Here is a 27332-nt window from a genome sequence, read left to right as displayed (position 1 = left end):
GTAATAAACCTAAGGACACATAAACAAACTAACAAAATTCTCTCTTGAGTACCTAAAGGCTCTTGAAGTCAGCATACAAAGCAGCTTCTCTCTTGCCCTTTGCCTCTCAGCTTGATAATTTTCAAATTAGAAATTGCTAATACTAATTTGAAAAAGGTAGGAGGTCCTAGATGTACTTCTTAGATGGAAATCTTGCGTGTGTCTTTCTCTCCTCTTAATTCTCTCAACTGTCTCTCACTGTTCACCCCCTCCCCCTTTGCAGGACAAACTTGGCAGCTGCCTGGAAGAAACCTGGAACCCACACTTTCTCTGGCCCTAGTTGTGTGATTCAGACCGTTAGAAACATTGGCTGGGTACCTGGGGCAGGGCGGGAAGCCTTCCAGTCTTTCCCTTTGGAGAGGGACTTTCTGTTTTTCAAATCACACACTGATCCTTAAAACCAAATGCGGCATCTCTTCCAAACTCACAAAAAGATGTGTGTCTTGGGGACAGCATGGGAAGTGCAGTGGAGGAGGGCGGCAGGCAGCAGGCCGATAGCAGGGCTGAGTGTTCAATTTATAGTAGGCGACAGTGGCGTAGTGTGCAATGCTCAAGGGTCTTTATTTTTTTTTTTTCATTTTATTTTTTTTTAAATTTTTTTTTACATCATTGTTCATTTTAAAACAGTTTATGCTTCCACCACCCCTCAGGTATAGTCCCCATAGAGTTTCCTTAGAAAACGGGGCTGGGTCTAAATTCTGCTCTTCCGCTTACTGGCTGGTGACCTCACTCTATACCTTAATTTCTTGGAGCATTGGCTACCTTATATGGAAAACAGAGGTGAAAGAGATAGCAATGGTAAAACTACATGATTTTTGCTGATTCGTAAAAACATATGATCACATTGCTAGGGCCCCTTCTGTGGCCTTGGAAGAGACCTATGCAACGAACACCCTGAAACTGGACTCATTAGCTTTCTGGCAAATCCTACTGTACATGAAATAAGCTTTTCTCCATTTCTCATAAACTTAGAGCAAAGTGTCATGTGTGCAATGGGCTCCTCATAGTTAGGTTTTAGATGATGTTTTTGAGGAAAAACTTTGCATAATATTGTACATGCTATTTAAGGATGTCAAATAAAATAAGCCATGAAGAAAATATTTCTCACATATTATTGTTCAAAGTTTTCTCCATGTAACATATATCTCCAAAGAATCTTATGGTGCTGTGTGTTTTCAAGCTTGGCTGCACACTAGAATCTCCTGGGATACTTTTAGAAAAATACCAATGGGTGTGACATTAAGATTTATTTATTTATTTGTACAAGAACTAGGGTATAGGCCAGAGGCATGGAAGGGTGACAGAATTCATCAGAGACAGAGCAGGGAGCAGAACAGGCAGATGGACTGAAGACACTGCTGAGGGGAGCAGCAGGCAAGGCAGGAGAGATCTGCGCACCATGTGGGAATGTCCCTGGCTGGCTGGAAATGGAACCCACACTGCAGAGGCTGCAGACAGCTTCACAGTGCAGCCCTCAACCCTCTGCACCACCGGGGAGGCCCAGCAATGGTATTTTTATAAAGCTTTCCAGGTGATTCTAATATTCAACTAGAAATTGATATCCACTGTTCTAATGGTTGAAATTCTGTTTTTTTATTTTTATTTTTTACTTCAATGTCAACATATTATTCTAGTTCTCTTCAGACACCTTTGAAAGAAAAATAAGGATATGATATTCAGAAAATGTGTTATACACACATAACACAATAGGCATTATGTAAAATATTTCCTTGCTTAAAGAGAAACTGTGCTGGTAAAAATTCCTGTTTATGTAGAATGCAGTATCATGGTGAGCTGACAGAATGAGATATGAGCCAGATGATGGAACCAGCTCCTAATTAAAAATGAAATTAATTTTCTGCAAAGCATTCTGCATTGCACTTGAAGGCAAATGCATTTTTTTTCATATGAAAGGTGTCTTGAAGGGGTCAGCTACAAGGATATTTCATAAGGAAAGTACCCAATGTGATAAGTCCATTCCAGTTCATCAAACACTCACACTTTCTCCTATGGCTCAAGTAACCTATGGGATTGGTAGACCTGTCTACTATGGGAATGGATTGTGCATTACAGATGATTAGTGTCTGCTGGAACAGTCTGTCTACACTGAAGTATTGCTCTAATTTCTTCTGAAGTGGCTAATTTGAAGAACAAATATAATTTTTCATGTGATAAAAGAAAATTAGAATTAAGAACTTTTTCAAAAGTGAAAGTGTGTTGTTATTTTTTTCTTAGTATTGTTATTTTTTCACAAAGTAAAAAATTCTACATGTATACCTTTCTCAGTTATAACTCCTACCTTTGATATTGATTGGTAAAAGCATTTTATATCTACATGTGAGACTATATATGTCCATAGTCCTCTCTAGTCCTGGAAAGTAATGTCGCTCTCATTTAAAGAACTTGCCTCAGATGCAAGACTGGACCATGATGGTCTGATTTCATAGGCTAAGCTACTAAAGGGTTCAGAAGTGTTTTGGTAGAGGGGAGAAGCAACATAAATATTGTCAAACTGAAATAAATTCTATAATAAAAAAGCAAACATTTGAAGCTTCTCTAAGACAGAACTAAGCTTTTCTTTCTACTTTGATTTCTCAGATGTCATTGTGCAGGGGAGAGGGGAGTCTTAAAATCATAATAACAGTGTCTCCCTTTAAATATATATTTCATGGAGCAGCTAATACAGTTGCAATATACTTTCTTTACTAATCAAGATGGAAAAGTTTCTCAATCTGTGGGAAAAAAAAACAGAAGTACAATTTTATGTATCCACAATAATTATTCTAAGGAAAAATGGACTTGAGCAAGGAGAATTCCAGTGAGTTGCAAGAAAAGATTTCAGAATAATTGCTAAACTACCTTGAGCTTCTTCTTTGAGAGATAGGTGTCCTGGTCAGATCAGGCTCTCATTTGCCCACTATGGCCCAAAGAAGTCTTCCTCAAGCATAAACATATTAGACCTCTGCTTAAAACCCTCCAAATGACATCCCCTAAATTCCCAAATCAAGAACATGGCACACAAAATGGATTTTGAAATATGAACTCTTTGCCTTCCTCTCATATTTTATTTCCCTATTTCTTTCTCAATACATTAAACTACTTGCAGTGCATATACACCCATGCACACATATGCATGCATGCACACAAACACATGTATGCAAATACATCCTCCCATTGAGAGACAGAGGCTAATACTTCTGCTCTTGCATGTGGGCTGACTCTAGTGGTATTTTTGATCTGTAGATTATAGAAGTTATGCTCTGGGGTTTCCTAGGTTTGATCATGCCTTGCAGTTTTATCCTGCTCACCTTGAAACACTCTAAGAATCCTGAGCTATCATATAAGAAGTCCAGCTACCCTAAGATCACTTTGCTGGGGGCGGGGGTCCATATATAAGTGAAAGACCCAGCTGAGCCCCCACCCTTTCAATCATCCCTGTCAACGGGATAAAAACATATGAATGAATCCTACCTGGACCCTCCAGACCACATCTGTTGTCTGCCAGCTGAAAGAATGCTACCAAGCGACCTCTGTGGACTCCACATAGGACAGAAGAATCACCCAGTTGAGCCCAGCCTAAATTCCTAGCCTAAAAATTTATTCAATAATAAATATAACATGGTTGATTTTTTTCAGCCACTAAGTTTTACAGTGGTTTGTTACACTATAATAAACTTGAACACAGTTCTCTTCACTCCCTGCCACCCACTTCTGTTTGACTCCTTGGTACCCTTATCAAATGAGTCAAATATGGAAAGATTTCTCTACGTTATTAAATTATGAATAAATTAGGAATAAATTTCCCTCCACAGATTCCTGCTCCATGATGAGACATATTTTCTATTCCTTTCTCAGATAATCTTTAAAATTTCTAGTCTTTTCTAACCTTATCGTTTCCTTCATTTTCTTCTAACTTACCACACTTTACCTTTGTTATGCTACTGTGATGGACATCAGTACTCCCTGAGTCTCCTTGCCTTTGTCCTCAAGGTAACTCCACAGAATTAGCCTGCAACCAAAGTGGTATTAATTAATTTGCTCAGCAATTTAAAAAAAAAAATGGAGACTATACATCCCTGAAAGGCCTTTGGATAAACAATAGATAATCTATAGGTTGGGGTTTAAATAGTGCTTGTTCCAGAATCAGAGAATCTGGATTAGACAACCTCTATGATTTCTTTCTGCCAGAAGATTCACCAGTCATAGGCCTGAAACATGTTAACTATTAGTTTCTTGAGCTCATAATGTACTCACAAATAAATAACTGCTTGAATTTTGTTTTGGATTTATATTTGAAAAATTTCATCTTTTGGGATTTATTTATTTATTTATTTATTTATGTTGTTGTTGTTTATACAAGCACTGGGTACAGTGAGAAGCGCAGGAGGGTGAGAGAATTCCCTAGAGCCAGAGCAGGGAACAGAACAGGCAGACTGACGAAGTACACTGCTGAGGGAAGCAGCGGGTGGCAGGAGGGGTCTGTGCACCATGTGGGACCCTCGCCCGGTGCTGCAGAGGCTGCGGGCAGCTTTGTAGCCCAGCACTCAACCACTGTGCTACCAGGAGGCCCTCATGTTTTATCTTTTGTAAAGAATTATACATATGAGTTTCTTCCAACCATAATCAGTGTTTATCACTGCATTGATTTCCTTTCTGGTATTTTTTAGTCCCTTATAGTTTTTTCTCCATGAACATTTTTAAACTATCTGCAATTTTCCACTTCTGATATATTTAACTGCTGCTCAAATGTGTTTCCTATCTACCTTGTGCACAGAAGGAAGAAAGAGAGAAACCTACTTTCCATGTTTGTTTTGGTGACTAATCTGGGTACTTCAGTAATGAACAAGTTTATTTCCCCAAGTTGGTGGCAAGATAATCTTCTTAGAATATGGGGAAGATATAAAATTTTCTTTGTCTCTTAAAGTTTTCCCTTCAAGTCAGGTGGAATAAACAATATTGCCAAGAATAAAAGTTTGCTTGTTATGTGGACTGCTTAAATGATCCTAGTTACCCCAGTAAACATATTTTAGCCAAAGTAATGAAAGTTGACAGCCATTCTGTATTCTCCACCAATAACAGTGGAAGTAAAGGCTTCTGTGCATGTGATGAATTGAGAGCCCAATGAGAGCTGTGAATTGATCTGTCCGATAAAGGAGCAAATGTAGAACAAGGCCACAGGATGGTGTTGGAGGGAGCATGACATAGAAGACCCTAAGTTCACATTGCCTTCTGAGTCCGGCCTATGTGGCAAAACTTGGTCACTCTAAATAACCAAGATACTGAACAGACAATTCAAGTCTAATTCAAGGTGAGGTTGGAATCAGGTTGGAACAGACGCACAGAGAGATCCCTTACTTTAGCATTATTATCAGGAAAGGAAGGCAGTGTCGTGCAGAGGCAAAGAGCCAGAAGCAGTCACATAAGGAGAGCAGCCATGTGATGCACTGCAGAGCACAGAGCAGCAGAGAAGTCCCTAGACTCATAAAAGGGAATGAGAAATGAAGCCTGTGCCTTCAGATGGGAAAGTGCCCACAGGAGGAGAAGTCAAGCTAGACACAAGAGCTAGGAGGCACATCACGCTCAGCAGAAGCATGGGGACCGTCAGCACTGCCATTCCCACCTCTCTCCTTAAATAACTGCGAACATTGGTCAAGTTATTTGGTCTGCACCTCGGCTTCCTGTTCTATAAAATGATAATTCCTAAGTTGATTATGATATATTAAAGGCATTATAGTTTGTAGTCCTTAGAACACAAAATGTACTCTCACTGAGTGTTAATTTTTATTATATATATTGTTATAGAAGATTCCTTGAGTCCTCTTTGCCATTTATATTTTTAAAGTTTTTTGCACATGCGTTATAGAAATGCAATTATTGAGTTGATAGTACTTTATCTACTAGCTCCTTTAATTGCAGTTGCTGTGTTTATGAAGTTGCCCAGATTCCCCCAGTGGGAAAATCACACCCTTTGCCTTTCATGGCTTTGAAAACTTCACTGGGGGGGGGGGGGGGGGCGGAGCAACATGGCGGCGAGGAGACGCTGCGAGTAAGATCTCCCATTAAAAAAAGTGAATAGGGAGGAAAAGCAGCAGGTCCCCGTGAGAACTGGGACACGGAAGATAAACTGGTGACGCCAGCAAACTGCCCGAAGAAGAAAGTGGCCATAAAAGAGGACTAGAAGGGAGGGAAGCGCAGAACCCTGCTCCCCTCCCCCGCCCACAGAGGCGGCACTCTCCGACCGGCAGAGAGGAGGAAAACAACAAACCAAAAGGGCCCACAAGAACAAACGACGCAGCAAGCGGGACTGTGAGTGGAAAGGAACTATTGCAGCCACCACACCCCGTGAACGGGAGCTGGGGAGAACCCTGCAGGATCTGCCGCGGCGGTGAGCGAACGGCTCCGGGCGCCATTAGAGAGGAGACCCCGCCCAGGAGGAGACCAGCACCAGCACACAGCCCCGGGCCGCCCTGTAAGCGCTGGAAAACCAAGTGCGGATCGGAATCGGGATCGCGCTCAGAAAAGCAGTGCAGTTGAAAAGCAAACGCGGATCCAGATCGCAGCTGCCCAGGTCCCTGCGCCTGCGACCTAGGCAGGAACCAGGCGCCCAGGCACGGGAGCGGGATTCAAAAGGCGCCATTCCGGCGCCACTGAACTGGGCTACAGCCTGAGTCCTGGAACTGAGGGCTTTGGAACTGACACCCGGGACACGAAATTAGGGGCGTGGGTTCCCCACGACGGTGGGGCACAAGGCAAACACAGCACCCCAAAGCCGTTGAGGTTTACCCTACCATTCCCGCTCTATTCCCTGTCCCACGGGGTGGAAAATCAGCTCCCCAAGGGCTCCAGGAGAGATCTCTGGCGCCACCTAGCGACTTGAAGCCAGCAGAGGCGCCTAGAGGAGACAGTGGCCAGCTGGGGAGTTAGCCCACGCCGGGCCCCTTCCGACCAGTAGTCTGAGCCCACAGGGGGAGCGAGCACCCACAGCCGGGGCAGACCAGGCGCGCAGAAGAGTGTGCCTGAGACCAGGACGTGCAGGGAGTGTGTCCCACATCACCATCTTAGAACAGGGACATTTCTTCAGTAAAGACTACCTGCAGAAGGCTTCCTCAGGAGCCAGAGATGACTCCTGGAGGAACCAGAGGAGAGCAGAGAAGCTCACCCACGATGCCGGCCAGTCCCAACTACACAGTGTCACAACGCATACGGCAAATTAGAAAACAGACAGTAGGGAGGAGAAGAACCACACGCAACCTAGCAACTCCCCAGGGAAAAAGCACACCACAAAAAGAAAAGCAGCCCCCAGATTGCAACGACAGTAACTTGGAAGAACTTCTGAGCCTTCCAGAAAGAGAATTTAAAATTGCCGTGATTAAAAAACTGACAGAAGTCATAAAGGAAAACAATGATAAGGGAAAAATAATCAACGATCAGAAGAATGCAATTGAGTCCCTATAGAGGGAAAACAATGGTCAGAAGAATGAAATTGAGTCCCTAAAGAGGGAAGTAAAAGAAATGCAGGAGATCAAAGAATTAATGGAAGAACTAAAGAATTCTGGGAAAAGCAATGAAAGCAGAATAGATGAAATGGAAGAACGAATAAGTAATCTTGAAGACACAGAAATAAAAAGAACCAAAACAGAAAAGGAAAGAGAAGTACGAAGGAAAAAGAACGAAGAAAGACTTCGGGAACTATCTGACTCCATGAGGAAAGGAAATATAAGAGTTATAGGAATACCAGAAGGAGAGGAGAGAGATGTAGGAACAGAGAAAATATTCAAAGAGATAATTGAAGAGAACTTCCCAAATGTGAAGAAGGAGCTGAAAATTGATATACAAGAAGCAAGAAGAACACCAAACTTCCACGACGAAAGGAAAAATACAGCAAGACACATAATAGTAAAGCTCCCAAGAATCCAGGACAAGGAAAAAATAATGAAGCTGGCAAGAGGGAAGAAACAGATAACATTCAAAGGAAAGCCAATCAGGCTGACATCAGACTTCTCTGAAGAAACACTACGGGCAAGGAGAGAGTGGAGGGACATAGTCAACAGACTCCAAGAAAACAGATGCCAACCAAGAATTCTCTATCCCACAAAGCTCTCCTTCCTCTTTGAAGAAAGAATATGGACCTTCCCAGACAAACAGAAACTCCAGAATTTCATTACAACTAAACCCTCACTCCAAAAAATACTACAAGGAGTCCTAAAGCCAGAACCTCAGAGGGACGAATAACAATGAAAGAAGGCCAAAAAAAAAAGTTATTAAAAGAATAAATAAATAAAATCAAAGGAAAGACAAACACAATGGCAAATACAGATGCTAACATATCAATATTAACTCTAAATGTAAATGGACTAAACTCTTCAATAAAAAGACACAGAGTTGCAGCCTGGGTTAAGAAACAAAACCCAACCTTTTGCTGTCTCCAGGAAACACATTTAGCTACAAAAGATAAAAATAGGCTCAAAGTTAAAGGATGGAAAACAATCCTACAAGCAAATGGACCAAAAAAGAAAGCAGGAACAGCTATACTTATATCAGATAAAACAGATTTCAAACTCAAAAAGATAAAAAGAGACCCCAATGGTCACTACATTATGATCAAGGGGACAATACTTCAAGAAGAAATAACACTCATTAACATATACTCACCAAACGAAGGAGCACCAAAATATATCAGACAACTGTTGTCCTCTCTGAAAACAGACATCAGAGAAAACACATACGTAGTGGGAGACTTCAACACACCACTATCAACAATGGATAGATCAACAAGACAAAAAATAAGTAAAGAAACCAAAGCTCTAAATAAGGACCTAGAGCAACTGGGCTTAACAGACATCTATAGAACACTAAACCCCAAAAAAACGGAGTACACATTTTTCTCAAGCGCACACGGATCATTCTCCAGGATCCATCACATACTGGGGCACAAGACAAACATCAACAGATACACCAAGATTGAAATCATATCAACCATCTTTTCTGACCATGAAGGCATCAAACTAGAAATAAACCATAAAAAGAAGGCAAGGAACTTTCCTACCTCATGGAGATTAAAAACCACACTACTGGAAGACCACTGGACTAATGAGGAGATCAAAGAAGAAATTAAAAAATTCTTTGAATTGAACGACAAGGAGGACACCAATATCCTAAATGTATGGGATGCAGCAAAAGCAGTAATTAGAGGAAAATATATAGCAATGGAAGCTCACATCAAGAAACAAGAAAGAACTCAAAGAAACAATCTAATCTTGAAGCTCAAAGATCTAGAAAAAGAACAACAAAAAAACCCCAAAACCAGTAGAAGAAAAGAAATAATAAAAACAAAAGCAGAAATAAATGAAATTGAAACTAAAAAAACAATACAAAAGATCAATGAAACCAAGAGCTGGTTCTTTGAAAAAATCAATAAAATAGACAAACCCCTAGCCAGGCTCACAAAGGAAAAAAGGGAGAAAGCACAAATAAACAGGATCATCAATGAAAGAGGAGAAATCACAACGGACACAGCAGAAATCAAAAGAATAATCAGTAACTACTATGAACAGTTATATGGAAACAAGTTTAACAATCTAGAGGAGATGGACAAATTCCTACAACTCTACAATCACCCAAAGCTAGATAAAGAAGAAATAGAACACCTAAACAGACCAATTACAATTAGCGAAATTGAAATGGTAATCAAAAACCTCCCCAAAAACAAAAGCCCAGGACCTGATGGATTTACAAATGAATTCTACCAAACATTCAGAGATGAATTAGTGCCTATCCTTCACAAACTCTTCCAAAAAATTGAGAAGGAAGGGACAATACCAAACACGTTCTATGAAGCCAACATTACACTAATACCAAAACCGAATAAGGACAACACAAAAAAGGAAAACTACAGGCCAATCTCCCTAATGAACACTGATGCAAAAATCCTCAATAAAATTTTAGCTATCAGAATCCAACAATGTATCCATAAGATAATTCACCACGACCAAGTAGGATTCATTCCAGGGACACAAGGATGGTTTAACATCCGAAAATCAATCAACGTTATCCAACACATCAACAAAAAGAAATATAAAAACCATATGATAATATCAATAGATGCTGAGAAAGCTTTTGACAAAGTGCAACACCCATTCATGATAAAAGCCCTTGAAATTCTTGGGATACAAGGAACATACCTCAACATCATAAAGGCCATCTATGACAAGCCAACAGCCAGTATCATTCTCAATGGTGAAAAGCTGAAAGCAATTCCATTAAGATCTGGAACAAGACAAGGATGTCCACTCTCACCACTGCTTTTCAATATAATACTGGAAGTCCTAGCCAGAGCAATAAGACAAGAGAAAGACATCCAAGGAATCCAAATAGGAAAAGAAGAAGTCAAACTGTCACTATTTGCAGATGATATGATAATATACATAGAGAACCCCAAAAAGTCCACAGAAAAACTAATTCAACTCATCAATCAGTTCAGTAAAGTGGCAGGATACAAAATCAACACGCAAAAGTCAGTAGCCTTCCTATACACAAACAATAAATCTGAAGAAGAAGAAATCAAAAAAACCATCCCTTTTTTATTGAAACAAAAAAAATCAAATATTTGGGAATAAATCTAACAAAAGAGGTAAAGGACCTATACAAAGAAAACTATAAAACACTGTTAAAAGAAATAGAAGAAGACACAAAGAAATGGAAAGACATCCCCTGCTCATGGATTGGAAGAATAAACATTATTAAAATGGCCATCCTCCCAAAAGCAATATACAGATTCAATGCTATTCCAATCAAAATTTCAATGTCATTCTTCAAAGAAATAGAACAATTATTGATGAAATTCATATGGAATCACAAAAAAACCCGAATAGCCAAAGCTCTCCTGAAAAAAAAAAGAAGGGAATGGAGGCATCACACTCCCAGACTTCAAACTATACTACAAAGCCATAATCATCAAAACTGCATGGTATTGGAACAAGAACAGACATACAGACCAATGGAATCGAATAGAAAATCCAGAAATAAACCCACAGATTTATGGTCAACTAATCTTTGACAAAGGAGCAAAGACTATGCATTGGAGCAAAGAAAGTTTGTTCAATAAATGGTGCTGGGAAAACTGGGTAGCTACATGCAAAAGAATGAAGCTTGACCACTACCTCACACCATACACAAAAATCAACTCAAAATGGATTAAAGAACTAGACATAAGACCTGAAACCATAAAATATATAGAAGGAAATATAGGCGAAACACTACGTGATTTGCACATCAAAGACATCTTTACAGACACATCACCCAAAGCAGTGATAGTGAAGGCAAAGATAAATAGCTGGGACTTCATCAAATTAAAGAGCTTCTGCACAGCAAAAGAGACAATAACAAAAACAAAGAGAAACCCCACCAACTGGGAGAACATTTTTGCACCCAACACTAATGATAAAGGACTGATCACAAAAATCTGCAAAGAGCTGATGAGACTCAGCAACAACAAAGAAAATAATCCAGTCAAAAAATGTGCAGAAGAGCTAAAAAGAAACTTCTCTGAAGAGGAAATGCAAATGGCCAACAGGCATATGAAAAAATGTTCAACATCACTTGTCATCAGGGAAATGCAAATCAAAACTACCATGAGATACCATCTTACACCAGTGAGAATGGCACATATTAAAAAAACTAGCAACAACAAATGTTGGCGAGGGTGTGGAGAAAAAGGAACTCTTCTGCACTGTTGGTGGGAGTGCAAACTGGTCCAACCACTACGGAGAGCTGTGTGGAGATTTCTGGACCTACTAAACATAGAGCTTCCATATGATCCAGCAATTCCACTCCTAGGTATTTACCCAAAGGACACAGAAACATCAATTCCAAAGAGCACCTGCACCCCTATGTTTATAGCAGCACTGTTTACAATAGCTAAGCTTTGGAAACAACCCAAATGCCCAAAAATAGATGACTGGATCAAGAAGATGTGGTACATATACACCATGGAATATTACTCAGCATTCAAAAAAGATAAACACATGCAATTTGCAGCAACATGGATGGCGCTGGAAGGGATCATGCTCAGCGAAATAAGCCAAAAAGAAAAAGAAAAATACCGGATGGTCTCACTCATAGCAGGAATCTAGAAAACTTAAATAAGGGACCAGGAAAACGAATAACTATAAGAAAGTGAAAATCAAAATCAACAAAAAACTATGAACCAGAGACACTTTAAGGGCGGGGGTTGGAGGGGAGGGATTGGGTCAGAATGGGGGGGCTGCAATTGTATGGGGAATATAAAAATAAAATTTATTATTAAAAAAAAAAAAAAGAAAAAAAGAAAACTTCACTCATTCTGCCAGACCAGTGTTCCTGACAGCCCCTGGACAAACACAATAAATGTGGTCACTGTTGCTTTTTTGACACCATCACATAGAACTTGGTTTGTCTTGAAACTGGAGATGAGACTTTGAATTGTCATCAGAAGGAAGAAAGGATTAAAATATCTGGATGTTTTGAAAAATAGTGGATCTTATGATAAACAAAGGGCGTTTTCTAAACTAGATGATGAAGGATGGGGACAACTTAAGAACGAGCAGAGTTTGGACTCCGACGGTCAGCTGAACGGTCTGAGTATCTGACGAGGATGCTGCTGGGAAGATGGTGAGGATTCCATGCCCCCTTGTCATCTTCACAACCTCTCTGGCTTTCTGGGTTTTAAGTTATTTAAATTTTGTTTGTACTTTCTGTGGAGCTTAAGGGCTCAGACAAAAATAGCAATAAAAACAGGAATTGTAAGGAAAAACAGTTTGTATTTGCTAAGCATTAGAATTATGTTTCTGTTTTTTAAGTAGAAATTGTAGCATAAAGAGATACCATAATCCACATTTTGGCTCATTTGGGTGGTTGAATTCGGGTGTAATGAGATTTGCTTATATTCTGCTGGCTGATAAATGTGACACCATAAAAGAGCCCGGAGCTTGCTTGTGTAAACAAAAGACCAGAGAAATTAGCATTAGGACGAATTGCATTTATAAGACACTATTAGCTTTTGAGGTAGATTTAGATTTCTTTCTCTAGATTGTAAATATCCTCTGCTTCTGTCTCTTTTCTGCTCTGTTATCTGCTGGATTCAAGGCTCTAAACACAAAGGTGCTCAATAAATAGAACCTGATGATGGCAGACTTAGATATAAAAACAGCCACAGCCTTTAAAATTGATAAAATAAGTTGTTTTTGCTTAAGACTTTTCTTAAAGGTCATGTGGTAGAATTTGGTAGAATTCCCAGCCTCCTGCAAGTGATGACAAAAGGTAGCCAGTGTTGTCTCTGTAAGTTCCCTGGGTGTCTAGAATAAACATGAATTAGGAGAAAAGATCTAGGTGACTTGGAACAGAACTTTGTCATGACAAAGTGATAGGTGATGTGATGCTTAATATTCTCCATCAGGAATCTTCTCCATTGATGAGTTCTCCCACCCTCCTCAGAAAAGGCACAAATAGAACTGTATGAAGTTGGGGTGTAAAATAATAGATGACCTTGTCACATCTGGCCCATTTACAACTGACTTGGTAAGCTTGACTGATGTTCCTTCTCTGGGAGTTTATCTTGAATGGTGTATGAGTAACCAGAGAGCTCTGAGGTTCCTTGCAGCCTTTCTTGGATAGAGGTGATAATCTACTATCCCTTTTAAAAATGAACACTTATGAACAGAATTGAGGAAAGAGAACCTTGACTTTTAAACTGTGAAATCCTATTTATTAATGTAAGAAAAGAACTGGAAGAGAAATCACCCTGAAATATTACCATCTCAAATCTTTTTTGAAGAATAAAAGAAAGAATAATTATACCTAGTATTTTTTTTAGGGATTCTTTATTTTCATAGGAATTTGGTTCAAATCAAAGAACTCAGGTAGAAGTTTTCAAAGTTGTACTTAGGGATTGCTTGACTGTTGTTTCAAAAAAAAAAATGAGGTTGGTTTATTGACAGTTTATGGTTGGGTTTTCATAGCAAACATAAGATAGTTGAAGTAACAAATGATTGGAGAGTGTGTGTGATAGGTGAGGATGGGCGGGATGCATTGTTCTTTCCAGCAATCTGCACCTCCACTGTCAGTACAGAACTACTTTTCTGCAGATGGGATGACTTATACATCTTTTATTATTTTTTAAGATTTATTTATTTATTTATACAAGCACTGGGTACAGTCAGAAGCACGGGAGAGTGAGAGAATTCACCAGAGCCAGAGGGGAGAGCAGAGCAGGCAGACTGACAAAGTACACTGCTGAGGGGAGCAGCGGGCAGCAGGAGAGGTCTGCATACCATGTGGGACTCTCGGCCGGCAGCCGGGGATGGAACTGGCGCTGCAGAGGCTGCGGGCAGCTTCGCAATCCAGTGCTCAACCGCTGTGCCACCAGGGAGATCCACATCTTATTATTTTTGATATTTTTAAATTTTAGTTTTCTTTAACAATTTACTTTCACCTCCAATCAGTGTTTCTTGCAGTTCCTCTTTCTTTTTAGATGTGCTTTATAGACCAACTGAGAGTTACAACAAAATGAGTAATTGCCTCAATTGCAAACAATCAGCTTTATGTTTTTTCTTCTTAATTTCACTTCTTAAATTCTCTCAAGGTTGTCCAGAGACCTCTTAATATGTAGAGACCAGCCTGGGTCTGTGCCATGCTTTAGCTGTTCCCTTTACTTTTCTTTTTGCCTCTTTGTTCGTCAAAACCCCGTCATATTCATGCAGATTTATGCTAATGATTATTTTATATGCAAATATTTCAATTTAGTTTTTATTATAGAGACAGCCCTGACCAACAGACCTGAAATTGAAGCTTAGCTTAGCTAACTGTGAGACCTCATGTATTTTACTTAATTTCTCTGGGACATAGGTTCACCTCTTTGGAATGGAGATTTTAAAAGCTAACTCACAAAGTGTGATGAAAATTCAGTAGATGGAAAGCTGTATAGGCTTTGAAACACCATGCAATATAAGACTTGTAACACAGACACCTCTCTCTGCCCACCCAGATCCATTCTCCACATCTTCCTAGTCATGGAGTTTCATATGGATCCAGTGTGAGAATATACTTTCTAGCTTCCCTTGCAGCCATGTGTTTAAGTGATTACCAGAGGATAGAAAGAGGGAGAGATGTATATCATCTTTGCTTTATTTAACTTGCAGGATATCTTTAGCCCTGGACTTCAGCTCGCCCTCCCTTCCTTATGGGCTTACACAGGTTATTAGCTGAGTAACTTTGGAGACCACGTATGGTTAAATCACATCCTGAATCAACCTGCTCTGATAGCAGAGCTGTTAGCTGATCTAGAACACTGTCATAAAACAAACTGTAAGAGAGAAATGAATTCCATTTTGTTTGTCCCTTTGCACTTTGGGATTTTTTAATAGCAGTTTATAAAATTAATACCAGCATTATTTTAAAATTCGTGTTTGTAGAGATTCCTAGCGTAATAGAGCTAGAAGGAACTTAGAGGTTACCTGGAAAATGCAAGTCATGTTTGGAAGGGACACTATTTTATTTGTTTCCCCCCCAAAAAAATTATAGAACTGAAATAAAATCATTTTTATTACACAACTTTGCCTCTTTGTAGAGTGAATAATGAACATAAGGAGTCAAATGCCTAAAAGATGATACATGCAGAACATATGAATAGATTCACAAAGTGCTAGTGAAAATTTATAACTGCTCTGTAAGTGGAGAGTTAGGGAAGTGGAGTGTTAGCCCTTTTCACTGAGATTAGGGTAGATAACTGGGCCAGTGCATAACACAAACTCTGGGACTTCATTTATCCATGAAGAGTCCATGTGTCAGATAAAATATTGCAACCCCGTTGGGTTCTGTGTGAGAACAGCCACTGGGGAAAACAGCCAAACTAACCATGGTGCTGGGTATGCTTAAGCCACAGCAGCTGAGAGCTTCTGTGTTCAAAAAGATTGATCTAAAATGGCTTCTTGAAACATAACCCAATGAGAGAGAGACAAGATTATGTTTTAAGCATTTGAACCAGAACATGCAAACTCTGCCTTAAAAGGTCTTATGGGACTGAAAAAGCCCAGGGAGACAGAAGTTGCTGTTCTCATTAAAGAAGAGAGGTATTTTTATTCATTGTTTTTATTCACATCAGTTAATTTAACATGCCTTGAAGGGGCCTCTTCCAGGGTAGGGTATTAAAGTAGCAGCTTACTCACTGATTATAAACAAACATTAGTCAAGTTGATTTAAAAAGTTGGTATACAGATAAAAAGCCAAAGAATTACCTTCTACCTGACAGATAGCATGAGTCTCAGAGGTCCCTTTAGGCCTTGTGACAATATGCTGTGCAAGAAACTTCAAATGATATTCAAACTCTTTAACGGTGACTTGTAAATCTCTGAACAGTTTGGCCCATACCTACATCTCACCCTCTTCTCAAAACTCATCACCCTTGGCTCACCACCAAGAAGACCCATTTGGCCCTTCTCTTCCACATTCTTAGTTTCTTCCATGTATTGTGATATGTTGTTAATATAGGCAGCTGTTGCTCCTTCTTGGGTCTCTCTTGAAATATCACCTTCTGAGAGATGTCTGTGCTGACTTCCTTAAGAAAAGAGGATCATTTCACCCCTTTTCCTCTTTATTTTAGTTTATTTCCTTCAAAACACTTGAAGGAAACTGTCATGTGCCTGCTTTATTTTCTGCAGGGATCCCTGCAGTATCTCTCCACTGGAAAATGACTTAATTGGCTAATGACCCTTTTCGACTATAAAAGCAGGTAAATTTCATCCAGGGAGAGTCTCAAAACTCCATGTTCAGCTCAAACTAGGGCTTAGGTAGGGATAAGCTGAATCAAAAGACTCAAGATGGAGAAAGGGATCAGTCATCTGGGTAGGGTTTCCTTAGGAAGGCAGACTGGCTGATGTCGATTCCCAAATAAGAATGAATCCATTCCTAGTGTAGGAAGTTGGGCAAGATGACCAAGAAGGTCAAGGACCTGAAAATAAATCAACAAATCAGGAGCTAAAGCAGAAAAAGAGGCAAAGTCTGAGAGGAACTAACTGAGACTCACTTTTAAGTCCAGCCCTTCAACAGGGTGAGTGTGCCAATCCCTGCATAGCTTGTCCATGGCCATTCTCAGTATCTCAAAGGACGTGCATGATGGAGGTGGCTCCTAGTCCCCTGGACCAGTGACTGTCCTTAGGTGACCTCCCTCCATTTGTCCTTAGGTGACACAATTGGAGAAGCATCCTTTCTTCTGTCTGGTGTTTCCCCTCACACATTCTTAACTCTGCACACATCCCAGCAAGAGACTGTTTCACTACAGCTGTAGTAGCTGATTTCTCAAAGAGCAGTTGTGCAACTGTGGTCTAGTTGCAGTTTATAAATCTCAAGCTGCCCTTCAAACTTCCCCAAATTCTGACAACCCTATGCACTATTCATACATCAAAGCCTTCTTTAAGTTCTACTTCTTTTAAGATGGTTTCTTAGAGAAACCCAAGAATCCTCCCGGTTCATGAACTGCCATCTAATGCATATGATTCTCTTTAGACTCTGTCTTTCTGTTGTTATAGTAACAGCAGATGTGCCTTCTGGAATGTTACATTTCCTGGGAACACTGTTGTGAGTATCTAAGAGAGATTTACTTGGTCCCAACTCTATTTCAGATTAAAAAAAAAAAATTCCTACACCCACAACTGTATTTGTTTTCTTGCAATTTAGAAGTAAGGAGTAATTGATAGGGTAACAGAACCAAATGTTTGCAAGAAGTAGGACATGTAACACGATGGAATCTGATATCAAGCATGTTCTGCTTTACTGGAGAAAACATAATGCTAATAATTGACCTGTTCTGTGATTATCAGCATAAATTGTGCAATAAAATATATGGGCATAATGGAAACTTCAAAAGCATCAAATAGATGATTAATGATCTATAAAACAGTGGATTATTTTATTTAACTTCAATTTTAATGTTTGTAAAATGAATGAAAAATGCATTTATATGCAGCAAACCATATTATCATAAACATATTTGCTAAAACAGGAGGCATAAATTGTGGTTAAATTTAGTAATGTCTGATGGTATGCTTGAATGTTTCTTTGTGATTAAATGTGAACAATTGCTCCTTTAAGGTAAAGGTCTGTGTATATGTGATTAATCAGATTGAAATGAAAGTGCAGACAGCTCATGCCATGCCTAGTTATCAGAATGATTGATTTTAGTCTGTGCTTCTAGGTGAAAAAATATCTGTTAATAACCCCAGCAGCCAAACCCCTGATGTCACTGATAGCTCAATGATTTGTGCACATTCTGCATTATCGGGCTCATTTGCAGGTAGAGGGGCTACATAGTGATCCATTGGATCGCAAAATTATAACATGGAAAAGTGACATCCAGATTTATGCAAGAGTTATGACTGCAAAGTGCATTTCATCAGTGAGAAGTTTAAAATTGCTGCTGTTGTAGCTGTCACGGGCATGTTATTTTCTTTGGTGTGTGTGTAGGCAAGGCTGTCAAGCTTTTATCACACAAACTGGTGTTTTTGTGTACTGGAGCTCTCTGCCTGCTGGTGACAGCCAGTCTCTGAACCGAGTTGTTATTAAGTCTTCAGCTTTAAGATCGTACTTTACCAACTTGGTTGAATTACACTTGATCATAAACACCTTAATGTTTTACTGGGTATAAAAGATTCAGAGGAAAATATGAAAGCAGTTCTATAGTGAGTATTGCTGGTAGGGAGCTGTTGCTTCCCACCCCCACAGAGGAAATGGTGTCATAGATGCCTCTCAAAATGAAAGCACACACTTAGCAGATGACTTCTCCTCTACAACTTGGGTGTCATCTGTCCTCATAACCTTCCAGAACTAGCCATTATATTGTCCCATTGTAAGATATTCCAGCCTTGTGCCCTTCTGTCAAATAACTTGTTCTTTGTTTCTAGTTATATGTTGCTCTAAAATGTCCAAGGGATTTTATCTGGCACCATATCTTTTTCAGATCAGTTTTTCTCTTGTACCACAATTGTTTTTGGTTCTTTGCTACAAGAAAGCCAGGAGAAATTGACAGAGTATTAGAGCCAAATCTTGGCAGGAAAGAGGTATCTTTTATATGATGAAGTAGCAAGCCTAGCATGTTCTAGCATTGTGTAAGGAAATGTAATGCTAATACTCTATCTAAACTTTGATGACTAGGGTATATTTTGAGATGAAATATGTAGATAGAAGGGAAATGTCAGATGCTACAAAGAACAGACCTAAAACCACCATCGATTTATTTAGTTTTAATTGTTATTCTTGTTAAATTAATAAAGCAATGTATGTAGAAACTATTTCTTAGAAAATCCATACAAGTGTATCTGGTACAATACCTGACCCAAAACAAGCACAGTACAAATAGGAACTATTACTATTTTTGTTAATATTATATACAAAAAAGGAATATAATTACATGTGTTTTTATGGGATGAGTAGCCAGATAATGGAGGTAAAAGCATGTGACCACCACAGTAAATGAGAGCACCTGATCCCCTAAGGGGTCAGTGAACTGCAGGAATTTGCCTCCATTCTACCACATGTAACCTCCTAAGCTGCTCTTCAGCAGTTTACTGTAACCTGTATCTTGGAACTGAACTGTCCAGTGCAGTGACCACATGCCACATGTCGATATTTACATTTTTAATTAATTTAAATTCAATAACATAAAAATTCCAGTTCCTCAGTCACGGTAGTCACATTCCAAGTACTCAGTAGCAATTGTGACCAGTGGCTACCCTAGAGGATGTAACAGAGAACACTTCCATCATCACCACAAAGAGACGCTTTGGGCAGTGCTGCTCTAGGCTAAACTCTGCAAAGATCCTGGGATTTGGAACATGGGGTCTACAAATTAAAAAGGGGGAAATAAAGTTTGTGCAATCAAGCAAGAACCAGACCTGTTTGTGGAACTCAATTAGCAAAGAATTGAAGAAGGTCAAATGGTACCATGTAAATTGATTTTAAAGACCTTGACTCCCCTTGAATACCTCTGCTATGTCTGGTAGGAATGGGCAGGGAATGGGGAAGACCATCAAGCCACCCTCTCTCATCATGTCTCAGCATCCCACATGGGGAGCCACGACCCTTCAGCAGCTGCAGTGGGAGGAAAACAAACCAAAACCCAAACTTAAAATACAATCATTTTGTATTTGAGAAAAGTAGTTTGTGGTAAAATGAATCTGAAACCATCTGGGTCATGAAATGTCTTTTCAAGTGCTCTCTGATCTGGTGGTTTCTTTAATGCATTTGAATTTAATTGTGCTTAAAGGGTGAGCAAACTCAGTCCTGGTTACTCATTCTTATCTGAGTTCCCAGTCATGCATCACATCATCAGGAATTGTGTTACATTTATTAATGATACCCACTTAATTAATCCCAAGAGAGGCAGGAGCTAACGCCTGTCATGGTCTTGACAATTATTAGAAATACAACTGATGGCATTGCCTGCAGAATAAGTGACCAGAATTAAGTATATGTAGTATATTCTTGTCACAGAAACAATGTAAGTTTATGGGACTTTCAACTTTGCATAGTTTGTGTTCTCCATGAAGTTTTTTAATTTTCATTATATTTTTTCAAATGTTTTAAGTCACATCAGTAAGGGAAACCTGTAGAATGCTGATTTGAAAGATTCCACTACACGTAACCTCCTAGGAATAAGAATTTTGCTGAACTTCACTGAATTGAAAAGTGAAATTGTCACTTGTTGGAGAAAGGAATGGATTACATGTATTGGCAGCATATGAAATCTTGGGTGGAAGTTATAAATACTGACTTTTTAAAGTGGAGAAGTGTCTATGTGTTCACAATCAATTTTCCTCCTTTTTTTTAATTAAGAAACATTAGAATTGTGATGTTGGCAGGGTCTTCAGCTGACAGTCATCCTTCTTCTGAGATACTAAATGAATCTGGATAAAAGTGATCTCAGAAACTTGCTGGGGGCAAAGAAGTGGGGGAGGAGGTAAAAAGAGCTCTGGAAGATGGACCAAGTCATCTGTACTCTAGTCCCAGATTTGCCTCGATTTCCCCTAAAATCTTATAACTTCCCTGGATATCTAGTTCCTTACATGGGCAAAGGAAATAGGCAAAATTGTTTCTGTAGTACTCTCTAATTATAATGTTTTTCTATTATTATAGAGTAAATTATCACAAATGTAGTTAGTGCCTTAAAATAATACCCATTTAGAGATAAGGACTAATTAGACACTAAGGAAGACATTCAGATGACCGATAGGTATATGATAAGGTGATAACATCTTCTTATGGGAAGACAGAGGAATGGAGCAATTCTGCCTTCACCCTCCCACCCCACTTGTAGCAGCCTCTGTTGGAGTCATTTCTAGGAAACCATTTTAAATGAGGTTGACAGTACAGCCACTTTGTGGGGATTTGAGTCAACCTAGGTGGCTATGACAATGTTTTTTATTTGTAATTTTTATTATACAAGTAAATGGGTAAAATCTGAAGTACAGATGACCTAATTAGGCAAGAATGAAAAACACCATAATTCCATCATCCAAGGATAACTACCATTAGTATTCGGTTGTATATTTTTCTCAATAATGTTTTATAATATGTGCTTAAATTTTGAAAAGGATGCTATATAACATTGAACAATATACAGTGAAAAGTTTCATGTCAGTAAAGATATTTCTATGATATTATTTTAAATTATTGACTTTTAATATGCCATCTTGTAAGTATACCTATATTTCCTCAATTATTTCTGCTGAACATTAGGTTGTTTCTAGTTCTCACTTCTATAGATGACACTTCAATGAATGATTCTGCAGCTAGAACATTGAACATCTTCTTAATTACTTAGGATAACTTGCCAGAAGTGAAATTGTTTGGATAAAGCATACACACATACTGAAATCTTTTAAAATGCATCAGCAATGCCATCTAGTTATAAAGTGTCTATTAACAAATATGGTGTCAGTAAAGAATGCAGGATCTGTGGTAGAAATCTCCTCTTTTGATCCTTGCTAGCTCTAAAATTTTGATCAAATCAATATCCCTGTCCCTCAATGTCTTCATTCTAAGATGGGAATAATGATATTCTCTCTATCTACCTCATGTCTAAGGCTTATTAAATAAGTGTTGAGAGTCAGGCTATCAAGCAAGAACTTTGAAAAGTATTAAGTTCTGAATAAGGCATTCATTCATTCTTTTTGCCCAGAGGCAGTGGTCCTCAGGGAAATGGTGCTTCCTATCCCCATTGAACACCTCTTTTGAGAACATTTGATTATATTTATATCTCCCAGGAGGATGCTATGGATGTGATGGTGTTCCATTGAGTATGCCACTAACCCTCCTTCTCATCCAAGTGTGTTTCCATACTCATGCGCCTGTTTATTTCCTTGCACAAAAATGTCTGTTGCTTTGGAAGTCTATGTTGTATGGTTACTGTATTTACTTATTTTTGTCACCTTGCTTTTTCAAGCTGGCTATTCACTCATTACCCACCGATCTATTATGTTCCCTATGAGGTTGCCTTTATTGATACTCATAGGTGGCATTTAGCACTCATATGGCACTTTTCATCTTGAAAGCACTTTATAGACATTAGCTAATTAATTTTCACATCACAGCATGATAGGTAGGTAGGGAGCTAATCTAAGCATTTGAGCTATGGCAATGAAAGGTGTGTTACAAGTGCAATAAATTATTTTTATTTTTCCTTAGAAGAGGAAGAAATGGTTATGTAATTTATCCCAAGCCATAGAAGGAATTTCCATTATAGGTGAAATTTAATCCTAATCTAATAAAATTAGTTATATCACAGCAACTCTTACAGGTTCTGATCCAGTTTTCTCCCAAAGATCATGTTATGGGGGTGAAACCAACCAGCTGGTCTTGTCTTTTCAACTCTGTTGAAGGAGCAACATTATCTGCACGTGAGGCACTTTCTCCCCTTATTTCCTTGTAAGTGATGGTACTTACTGAAATGAACATGATGAGAAGTTTGAAAATATTTCAGAGAAGCCTCCCAGTTTATGAGAGAGGAGAATGGGCAACAGCAGGAGGCAACACCCCATATAGGGGAAATATGTTGAATTATAATTGGCTTTTGGAATCTAAAAGTCTTACTAATTAATAAACGATGATGTTGCTCTTGCTTTGGCAGATGGGAAAGTAGTGAGGGTAAAACCCCTTGACTTGGCCCTTATAAGATATTCCATTCAGGATCCTAGAGCAGAGGGATGGAGGGAAGAAGAGAAACTAGAAACACTGACTCAATTTTGCTCTTTGACCTCTTCAACTTGGCAGAGCCGATAGGGATTTTTCAGCTGCCCTCAGGTCTTGGGGTACTATCAGTTTCCAACATTGATTTCAGAAAACAAGACTACTTTTAAACTTTGTTACAGTAAAAAAAAAAAAAAAAAAAAAAAAAAAAAAAAAAAAAAAAACAAAGGACCTTGGTCAAGATTCTCTAGAATTCTCCTTCCTGATAAAGTTCATGGGTAGAACTCTGCAGTGACAGCTCTGAGTCCACACTTTCTTCAATGTCACAATTGAAGGTAAAGCAGAGATCAAATTCTTTTAAGAAAATAGATTATTCTGGCTCTTGTGTTCTGAAATGTGGAAATGTGGTCAATACTTGCAACAAATAGTAATTAGAAATATAAAATCTTTAGATTTTGGAAACTGGGGAGGCATGGGATGGTGGCAGTAGAGGTGAAGCCAGAGGAACAAGTCTGGGTGTTTGATCCATTTACCAATAGCTCATCTCTCATAGTCAGATGGTCTATAATTTCTCATGCTGGTGGGTGTCAGTCTGAACACCTAAGCAGATGGCCTAAATAAGAGGGGAGATTTGACATTTAGCTGTTAATTTATTTTACGATGTGGGTTGCCATGTATTATACATGAGGTAAATAAAAATGATGGACTAATTATGGAAACGTGCAGTGCCTTCCAATTACTCTTGGAATACACATTTAATATTTTGAGTATTCCAATTACTGGGAGATTTCTCACTGCAGCAAACTTTTTTATTTGTGGAATTCCAGCTTTACCTGCTGTGAGGCTCAACTGATTTTGTTCTGCTAAGTAAATGAACATCCTAGACTTTCCCACACAATTCGGATTTTTTTTTTCCTGGTTGAATCATATTTTAGACTTATATTTTTGACAACCTATTTCACAGTTGACTAGTTTCTCTCTCCCAGTCTGGGATTCTGGTCCACTTTCAAATAGTAGATCCACATTTGTTATCATAAAAGGGCAATCTTGTCATTTCTAAAAGATCACTTCTGGTTAATTCAAGATCTGTAACTTGTTTTGGTCTATTAACTTTATCATATTTCTTTCAAGAACAATTTGATTGGAAGAGGAATGTACCAAAACAGCCAAATGGTTTAACATTAGCCAAATGTCTTGTTAAAAATTTTATGTACATATATATCTTATTTCAAGCAGAGACAATAACTTTTTAAAGCAGAAACAGTAAGTTCTTTCAAACTTAGGTTACCAGTAATAGGAACACCAGAATGTTTGAAAACTGGAGGATTATTTGGCTTTGTGTCTAAAGATTTAATGAAACTCGATTTTGTTTTGTTTTGAACTTATTCTAACTACACCAACCAAAGCCATCTCTCTCAATTTCTTAAAAATTTGAAATTTTATAAAAATTGAATTTTTGGTTTGTTTTTTAGTTAAAGATACTTACTGGCTGTAATCCAGCATACCATTTTTATTTTGATCTTTTAGAAATGGTGAGTTTTTTTAAGTGAAACATAGTTGCTTTATTACATAGGAAAAATACTGTGCATTTTATTGTTTGAGCTCCATAAATGGTTATTTAGTTTTATATGGTTATAGCTAATCTCATTCCAAAAAATCATTTGAGACAGTTTATGCAAATATATAAATTAAAAGAGGCAAATTGTATAAAGGGGTTACTGGATTATCGGAAAAGTCATGATGTATTTTTTCTATGTTTTTCAAGCAAAAATGTATCATGACTTTTTAACCATCCAGTATAAATCAAGAATTAGGAATTATAGGCAGAGATAAAAAGTCAAAACTCAGGTAAGAGGTTAACATAGAGAACAAAGTTGCTAAAGTTGAGCCACAAATTTTGTGTTTCTTGATATCTGAATAAATGACCAAACATATCCATTTGTCTGGCAAATTTTGGGGGTTTATTTTGATAATTGAGTTGTTTACATTATTATATTAAAATATATAATAATGTATTAGTATACATTTTCTGAAATAACTCTCAGTACAAATTTCATTATTTTTGTGTGTTTTTATTTTGTTTCCATAACAAATCCCAAGTATGGTAGCTTATAATGACAAACATTTACACTTTTTCTCTTTTCTGTGGGTTGATTCTATGGTTCTCTGAAGTGAGCTGATTTGTCTGTGGCTTGATTATCTAGGACATTTGAGCTAGGACTTCTGGGATGCTGAGTCCTACCTCCGCATACTCTCTCATCCTCCAGAAAGCAAGTGATGCTCATTCTTATGGTTACAGAAATGTTCCCAGTAGCAGGAAAGAGCAACGTCCAATGCATGAGCACTTTTCAAGTGCTGATGTTGTGTTTGATAACTTCCTGTTGGCCAAAGCAAATCATGCAGCCAACTCAGATTTAAGAAATGGAGATAGTGACATCCCCTCCTGTGGGCATGAGCTGCAGAGTTCCTTTGTGAAAGAGATGCATGAAGGAAAGGGAGGAATTCTTGTGGCTCCTTTTTGTAAATAAACCATGAGTTGGGAAACCAGTCTTTGTTTACTACTTACCATCAATCATTTAGACTTAACCAGAGCCAGAAGTAGAGGACATTGTATCAACTATCCATTAACCCTCAGTTTTGATTGCACTCTTAAATATATATTCTCTGCAATAACCAATGGAATTTCTTGAAAACATTTCTCCTTAACAGAATGATGATGGTAAGCATTTTCAGTAGAGGGCACTGGAGGGACATTGCAAAAGGAAGAGACTTCCTGCAATTTCTGATGGGCCAAGAGGTCAGCAATGTGGGTGTGAGGACACCCCACATAGGCTGCCCTAACTATAGTTCCAGGGGCCCTCTGTGATTTTTAAGCCTCTGGCTAGTGATAACTTTTCTGCAGCCCTGTCTGGAAATAGAAACCAGAACTCTGTGCAACTGCAAGCAATTGCCTATAGCCAGGAGAATCACACATTGGACCGTTATTCATTCTGCAGGACCAGCTCCTTTTCCACGACTCTGAGCAACCTGTATCCTCTGATGGTCTCTGTCCCTGTCCCTCCAGGGACTCCAACACTCAGACTCTTACTGTATACAATGTCATTGGTTGCTTATCCTTTGCGTGCTCTCCAAAGCGTTACCTGGTATTTTCTCAGCAATTCCAGATAAGCTCTGGCCATGCTGAGCCAGCCATTTCACTGCAAGAGGCCAACTAACCTTTCCCCAATGAGGTCTGGGCCCCTTCTAAGTTTCCTCTTCCTTGGTGTTCTCCCTCAGCCTTAGGGTATCATATGTAGAGAGCTTTATCTTATAGTTCCTCTTTAACCAAATAATTATATTTAATTCACTCTGCTGATCCTGTATGCTTTCTATCCTTTCATTGGAATCAGACTACTAAAGATATGATATAAAGAAAATGGAAATGCTAAAGACAGCTTTCTCTGATCCTGGTGAACAAGTGGACAAAATAGGTAAATGTGAAGGGAAAGGAAAAGGGATTAATGGAAGAAGGGAAATGGAGGTAAGAGGAATTGATTATATCTCCTTTCCTCTGACAGCCGAAGCCAGGGAGGGAAGTTTTGAGCATTAAACTACCTAAAGTAGAGTAACTGGAATTCTCTTTCATTGTTGATGAGCATGTACCATAGCCTAAACTCTAATGAAAGTCTGGCCATTCCTTTTTTCCAATAAAACTAAAAATATGAATATCCTATGAACCAGAGATTTCAATTTATGAATTTACCCAAGAGAAATGAAAGCATATGTCTACAAAAAGATTGATGCAGGAAGGTTCAGAAAAGCTTTTTCATAATAAGTCTAAACTGGAAATACCTTTTGTCCATCAATAGGAAAATTGATACAATATGATGTATTCATTCACTGAAATGCTATTTAGTAATAAAAAGAGATGGACTATTAACACATGCAAGAGCAGGGATGAATTCCCCAGACATCCATTCATTCATCCATTCACCTTATTTTTTTCTGACTTATCTTCATATCCTTTATTTAGGACTACTGATTGAGATATAATTGATATATAACATTATATTGTTTTAGGTATAGAACATAATAATTTGATA

General features: G+C 38.5%; 1 long non-coding RNA gene across 1 annotated transcript in view; it reads right to left on the bottom strand.

The window, feature by feature from the left end:
- LOC119248262 (uncharacterized) overlaps positions 1-17561 on the bottom strand; it is a 78319-nt gene extending 60758 nt beyond the window's left edge. The window contains exons 1-2 of the long non-coding RNA XR_005125888.2: positions 17096-17561; positions 3968-4048 (exon numbers count right to left, since the gene is read on the bottom strand). This is a non-coding gene — a long non-coding RNA (uncharacterized LOC119248262). The remainder of the gene's footprint in view (positions 1-3967; positions 4049-17095) is intronic.
- Positions 17562-27332: the final 9771 nt, after the last annotated feature.

The sequence above is a fragment of the Talpa occidentalis genome, unplaced genomic scaffold, assembly GCF_014898055.3.
Source record: "Talpa occidentalis isolate TD23 unplaced genomic scaffold, MPIMG_talOcc4v2.1 talOcc4.16, whole genome shotgun sequence".
NCBI classification, from domain to species: domain Eukaryota; kingdom Metazoa; phylum Chordata; class Mammalia; order Eulipotyphla; family Talpidae; genus Talpa; species Talpa occidentalis.
Note: the sequence above shows the minus strand (reverse complement) of the source record. Positions and strands in the feature narration are given on the sequence as shown.